The following is an 8,157-nucleotide window of genomic DNA, read 5'->3' on the forward strand; positions in this document are numbered from 1 at the left end:
GCAAGATGTGTGTGTGTGTGTGTTATTTGAATTTTTATCGTAGCTTTAATATTGTTTCAGTCATATCGCTACGATATCTGCAGCGTTGCAGTTTAAAGTGATGTCTAGCGCTGAGGCATTGTGCCGCAGACATGTAGCGTGATGTCCCATCCAGTCATATTATCCTGATACCAAGCTGACCAGTCCTAACACTAAACTTTTAAAACTGCGCGCCTAGCGAGGCAGCTGCTGATACCATTTTAAAAATCATTTATATGAGAGAGAGAGAGAGAGACAGAGAGACAGAGACAGAGAGACGTAAAAAGGGAAAGAGACTTCGTCAAATTTCCTTTTCTTGCCTAGAACGATAGCCGACTCATTTCATCAACTACATCAAGCATAAAGAAGGCTAGATTCTGTGTAATTGTTATTTTACATTAGCAATTGAAAGATTGATGAATACTGATTTAATCAATTTACTTCACAATTCTCATTTATTCATCTTGAAGTCACCGACATGGTTAACATTGATACCCCTTATTTTGATTCGTTTAATTGGTCTCCTGTTAATTACCAAATATACAACAGATCATAAACAGTGTTACATTTGCGGTTCAACGATCATGCTTTGAATGAAATTCTGGCGCTTAATGTTTTAGTGGCTAGTGCATTTTATTTCCAAACACTCTTTAATGAAATTGCAAACGTTTACACTCGGCTAACTGAAAAACTGCGCGAGGGAGTTAGGGACCTGACCGCCAGCTAATCCTGGAAACATGAAAATCTTACTATTCAAAAAAAATTTTGAGTTAGAACATCAATATGAATCCCTTATTTGCCATTACTGAATTCACTTAGTAAATATTCACGTTAGTACGCCTGTGCGAGAAAATGCGAGTGACCTTGACACTGACTATAAGATGAAACTAGTATTATGGTGTTGCATACGGAATACTAACACTCTACCACTAAATGTTCGGAACTTGCATGTGTGCAAGTAACTTGAAAACATTGAACTTGTTTGTGTGTTTACATGTGTATGTTTGTGTCTTCAAAAACAACATCAGCAGCACACAAAACGCAGAAAGCCACCAAATTTCTAATGATAATATACACATCTATTTCCAGGAATCCAGCTGTTCCTTGCTCAACGATACCTAAACTGGATGTCAGCTCCTGGCGCAAACAAAGGACGCGGAAGATGAAAACCCCTGAGCGTAAAGTCAGGAATGAAGACGACCGCCAACTCATTGAAATTCTGAAAGAAGGGTTGGGGATGGAACGAAGTAGAAAAAATAATGACCTTCAAAACATTTTCTCATAATCACAGTGAAAATCTTGTAGATATGTTCTCGTAATTCATTTTTAAGTTAACCATAGGATATAACCATTACTGAAAAAATCAACAATGTTTTGAGTATGGTAACGCTTCGCAAATGTGAGCAATATTTTGTTAAATCCCTGGGGTTTTTTTTCTTGAATAATCTTACGACAGGTTTGGCGGGAAGAAATGTTAAGTGATCTGTGTCAGTGAATTTTAAGACCAACTTTTCTTAGACGCCAGTTCTAAGTAAAAATTAATAAAGAATATTGATCTACTCAGTCGATGCGTATTGATGGCGGTGCATAGGTGCATGGGCAGGTATGCACATGTCACGTATAAACGTATTTGATTGTATCCATTAATATCAGGGGCTTTATCGTCTAATGCAAGAAATCAAATACACGTGCTGGAATTTTATATATTTGAGACATTATCAAATACGGCACATGAGGATTTGTCAACTGCGTTTCACATAGTAAACATGCACCTACTTTCCGATAGTTGTCTCCCTTTTGAGAATTATCGCCACACGCTACGACGTCAATGAAGAATACTTCAGAAAAAGGTTGCAGACATTGTCAGCCAGTTATCGGTTGTTAATAAGCAACTGACATGATATTTCATTAATACGCAATTTCATTGGAAATCAACACCAGACTGGTGGTGGTCCTTCCAGAATGAGAGTTCTGAAGTATAAAAAAACCACAACACTAAATAAAAACAAGTTCCGAGTAGATTTATATCTATTATTGCTTGATAATAAACCTACAATAAAAATGTCAACAGTAGCTGCCCTAGTAAGTTGTTGTTAAGTAGAGAACTTGCACAGAGTTCCCTGGTCGGATAATCTTATACCTTAGACAATTTCATTGCAGTGATATTTGTTCTATAGAAATGCCAAAATTTTTCATATAGATACGTCATCTTTAAAACATTTGTAAACGATATTTCATTATCTATTCCATTTCTGATTTTCTATTTTCGTATCGTACTTCTAATCATCTAACAGTGGCGAAAGATGAATGCCTAGTACAATATACATTTCTGTCTTATCTCAATATACATATATACTTCATGCATATATCATCTATCTTTATATAATAACAACCTTAAGAAATTTATTTATAAAATAAAATATATGTTTCTGAGTAGCTGTTTCTGATTTTCATGTTTGCATAATTTTGGTGGTATTCAATTGTGTCTGTCTGTGCTTTGCCAGTCTGTCGGTTATTCTTTCGAAGACGGAACACACACACACATATAATATATATATATATATATATATATATATATATATATATATATATATATATATATATATATATATATATATATATATATATATGAGAGAGAGAGAAAGAGAGCTCCTCCGCTCCGGTGGCCTACGTGGCTATTGCGTCTCTCGGATGTGGGAGGTCGTGGATTCTTTCCCGGTCGAGTCATACCAAACACTTCTAGAAATGGTACAAACAGCTGCGTCGCTTGGTGCTCAAAATTAAGAGGTTAGTGTTAGCAGTGGTCGGTCTGGTATCAGGGAAATGTGACTGAGTCGGACATCAGGCTACATCTCTGCGGCATGATGCCCCAGTGCTAGACATCACTATAAACTGCCACACTGCAGACATTGTAGCTATCTGAATCAAATGGTTAAATCTACGTTAAAAATCCAAATCACACTCAAAGATATATATATATATATATATATATATATATATATATATATACTGCATTTACTTTAATCTCAATTGAAGTGCAATGGTATCTCAATACAGTATATGAATTCCATATTCGTTATATGTAACCCTTCCCCAATTCTCTATTGTCCTATTTCTTTCTACCAGCACACTGTATGCTCTTTCAAATAGTACTAATTCTTTAATTTAAATAATGAAGTTTTGCAGCAAAAAAAGCCATTTCCGTGCGAAGGAGGTGATATCCCTGTTGACTTTAGTTCAACGTTAGATGGATTTAAGTATGTCGGGTTTAACAAAAGTGATGCTAGGATGAGAGCTGAAACAGTATGCCGCTGAAACAGTATGCTGGTATTAAATATCCTCGTATTTTTATACTATAATATATTCAAAACATTGATAAAGCCGCAAAACATTCAAAAGGTTTAAACGGCTCCGTACCCGTACTCTAAGGAAGATGTACGTTATACATAAAGCTTGTGTCAAATCAACAATGAGAACAGATCTTAACAGTTCTACATTTTTAAACAAAGGCAAACACACTCTAGCTTCAATAACACAAAGTATGATCTTGTTTTTGTGCATTAATTAGGTCATAAAATATACTAAGATAAAGGGCCCTAAGCAAAAGTCGATAAACATCTTGAATATGTTCCCATGTCAAGCTAACTTCAATAAAATATACAATTTCTTTAATTTCGCAGCTAGTCTAGAATTCGTCTGACCGATTCATCCATTTCGCGTTTACTTTTCTATCAGGGTCTATCCTAATTAACTTTATTATTTGTGGACACTCCACATATCCGCACCAGTGTAAAGAGCTGGTCGGAGGTTTAGAGATGCCAACACACATTTTCTAAATTTAAAGCCATGTATGTTTTCCCCTGTCCTTCCTTTTTGGTGTTTTGGGTGTTGTCCCTAACAGCAAACAAACCATGTATGTTTTCCCCTATCTTCCATTTTGGTATTTTGGGTGTTGTCCCTAACAGCAAACAAACCATGTATGTTTTCCCCTGTCCTCCCGTTTGGTGTTTTGGGTGTTGTCCCTAACAACAAACAAACCATGTATGTTTTCCCCTGTCCTCTCTTTTGGTGTTTTGGGTGTTGTCCCTAACGACAAACAAAAATAAGTAAATATTTTTTTTTAAACATGAAAGAGAATCTGGAAAAGTGGACTTTCTTTTTTTTATATACTGTTTCTTATCCCTGCAAGTTATTTGGCTCTACAAAAGACGCTTTCTATGTTAGTGCTTCCTGCCCATTAGCGTGATACTGTTGGGAGGATTTTCTTTTTTAATAATTCATAGTTTTGTTTCAATAAGTTACCTTTACCTTAGAGATCTTAATGGTTGTATGTCAACAGCTTTTGGATTACGATTGGAAGGTCGCTGACGACCTTCACAGCATTTACGATTTCCCAGCCTCTCTATGGAAAATTAAGTATACCTTATTTGAGCAGACGGCCACGGAACGTTAAAGCTTACATGTTATTGGCACCATAACCTGTATCGTGCTAATGCGCCGTTACATGATAATACCCATAAAACTGATGTTGTCAAATTATTGTTTTTCTACTAGCTTTGCAATCGAAACATATTTTACATGCCGTACATGTTTTATCTTTATTTTGAAATACTCTAGTGTTTTGGGGTTTATGTTATTGTTATTTTCTTTACCTGTGTCACATTGTAGAATCTTGCAAGCTTCAAATAAAACTCAAATTTACAATGCCCTTAACAGCAGTACCTGGAAATAATGTATACTTTTGTACTTTTGTATTTGTTACATATATCTAATAGCTGTTTTTTTCCAAACTTAACCTTTTGTACTTTTTCTCCATTTGTAGTCAAGATATTTACCACAGAATGAGACAAGAAATAAAAATTCCATTTCTCATCTTTGTTGTTGTTGTTGTTGTTGTTCTGGGGGCGCTCACCAGTTAATTTGAACTTTTGAGAGAGTGACGTAGGTAAGGTGAAGTTGTTTACATTTGTAAGATGCACAATGGAGATAATGTTGGCGTACCTCTATGCTACTTTTATGTAATGTGGCTGACATTTCTTTGGATACTGTACTTGTGGAAATTGTACATGATCTAAGCACACGGTGCAACAAAATGGATGCTCCCCTGTGCTTGACAAATTAACCAGAATTAATCAAAAGTAAACTAACTTTAGCAATTATTAAAATAGGGAAAACGAATTTTGCTGAAGTAGACAATAGCATTTACTGAAAGTGCAATGAACCAAGTACAAAATATCTGAAAAGTAAAAGAAGTTATCGGCTCTTTTTTCTACAATTTACCTATGAAGTCCAGAAAGTGAAAATGACCATGCGGAGCTAGCAGTTTTTTTAAACGAGCACATCTTAAGTGAGCCCAAGCTGTATACTCTAGAACCTAAATTACATCCATCAATAATACATCAAAATAAAGGGAATTAAAAGTTCTTCTAACAGCACCTAAGATATACAAAGTCTTTATTATACAGCCAGTATAACCAGTGAAGAAATCAAGGGAAATTCTTTTTCCTTAAAATTCTAACCATATGCAAAATACGAAACTGTAGAGCGCCACCTCTAGGGTTTAACGCCATTTTTCAGCACAAGATAGGCTATACATGGCGGCCAGTATAACTGGTGGAGGAAGAACCCTGGAAAACCCCAGGGAAGAACCACCGACACACGAGAAGCTACTGGCAAGCTTTCCCACGTACCGACGCTAGCCGAGCCTTGGACTCGAACCCACGCAGACAGAGGTGAGATGGCAGTGATCCGTAAGGGTGAGCGCTTTAGACCACTCGGCCACTCGGGGCACCCCATTTCTCATCTACACCAATTCCTAATTAGTTCAGCACAGTGTTCGAATAAAGATAGAAATCGTATGACAGGATAAGCGATGAAACGTTTGCCACACATGGACAAGATGAAGCACTGGTGTAGTCAAAATATTACGACCTTCGTTGAAATGTATATATACAAATATTTAGTAACGCTAATCAACCTCGTCGACAATAACAACATTAACTGAACGTCGGTCGAAGTTAAAATGTTTTTCTTTGTGATCAAAAGGTCATTTTGTGTTATTAATTGCAATACCATAGACGTCTATTAAATTAGTCATAGGGCTAACCATGAGATTTATCATCTTACCGTAGATGTCCTTGAGTTGCTAAACACTGCTCTCTGCAGAATAGAAAATGTTGAGTCATATATTATTGAAGATATTACGCTGCAAACCCTTTTAAACAACTGTTGCAACGTTGAGCTCCTTAAGGAACGAATATTTCTTTTGATGTTGCGATTATTGCAACAAAATAAAATGTTTGAATTAATTGCATTTTCTTTGTCAAGCATTTCTAAATTTGATATGTTATGTGAGATCAGAGGTAATGTGAGATTTATCAAATAAATGTTAATAATCAAATAGTTATTATATTGAATTAGTCTCATTTTGCTATAGTCACAATAATAATAATAATAATATATTATTATTATTATTATTATTATTATTGTCGTTATTATTGTATGTATAGTTGCGATTCTAATAACTTAAAATAGTTGAATACTTTTACGCTTTGTGATCCTCGCCTGACACTCATTTTAGGTGTACTAGATGCTATTATTACGTATAACTAATTATTGCTTCTAGATTACACAAATTTCAAACAACTCACAAAGTTGAACAAACTGCCTGTATCGGCATATATATCAGATAGTTGACATAATCACGCAGGTTTATGGCTGTACGTCTGGCTCTAAAAAGCTTTAATGCTTTGTGTTCTGCTCTTACGCAATTGAAGTGCGCTCCGCCAAAGAAACGGCCTTGCAGATCAGCATAGCGTTCGAATGAAAACCCCTCAAAGTCGTGGCATAGCTCTAAATTCCAAGATTCTGTAATTGTGCTGAAAAGATGCGATCCGTTTGTTTTAAAGACACCAAATAACACATCCTGGTCTGAACACACTGCTGTAATACGGCACACGTGCTCAACTCCAGCGAGGTAGAATTTAGAAAAATTAATTTTCCGCATCTTATTAAAATTCTGCAACATCAAGCCAGAATTAGACAGCGATGATTCCGTCATATTGTTTGTAATTCTCATGGAAATCACCTGTTGGTCGTCTTGATCTAAAAATAAGTCCCACAGAAAAGCCGGGTCAGTACCAAACACAATATCTGTATCAAGAACTATACATTTATCAACATTGTTAAATATTTCATACATGTATAGTTTTGACATCCCCCATACCCCAGAATGGTGGGTTATTTTCACATGAATTTTTAACGTCTGATTGTAGATTAGGTCTGTATTTAAAGCAAGGAGTTCGTATGTGAACTTTACATGGCTGTCTGGTATAGTATACATCATATTTTTAATCTCAGTGTCAGAACCATTTCCAGTTAGTATGTGCAAAAATACATCAGTTCTTCTTGCGTGGAGTACGAGTGTTTTCACTAACGGTTCAAGTTCGGACACAACCTCAGCGTTTCCGGCTGCGATACAGAAATGAATAGGTCCCTCCATGTGGGATTTTCGTTGGTTTGGAGGTATGTTATCCCTACAAAACTCGTGTATGCAGCAAGGTATTTTCATTTCTGGCATTACAATTCGAGATATATAACTGACAAATGGCGATAACTCTGCATGACTTCGTTTGGCGTTCAATATTCTGGATCCATGATTTTCGTCAATTCTCTCTCGAAATAAATACTGAATTATACTAAATACCTTTTTCCAGATTACGTCATGGGTAGGATCAGAATGGGATTTAAGGGTTATAGAGATGCAAACCCAGATAACGACGATCAAGGTAATTAGTACGATGCGAACAAGCCGCCTGTGTCTCTTCTGAACCATTTTAGCTGTAGACTGAAAGAAAAAGAATATATATATATATATATATATATATATATATATATATATATATATATATATATATATATATATATTCTCTCATTTCAATATCGTAAAGAAATCTCTGTCGTGAAAGGGTGGGACAAACTCGAATTTCTATGACTGCAACAGACGGCATTTGTGCACAAATTGAAAGCACTGCAATAAAGCTTAGAAACTAAAAAAGAAAAAAAAAACTACCTGCAGATTCACAGCCACTGGTATTTTGAAGTAGTAATGTTACGACATAAAATCTCTAGCCCCTTTTG

Source organism: Sinohyriopsis cumingii, chromosome 10, assembly GCF_028554795.1.
Source record: "Sinohyriopsis cumingii isolate HCF-2022 chromosome 10, ASM2855479v2, whole genome shotgun sequence".
NCBI classification, from domain to species: Eukaryota; Metazoa; Mollusca; class Bivalvia; order Unionida; family Unionidae; genus Sinohyriopsis; species Sinohyriopsis cumingii.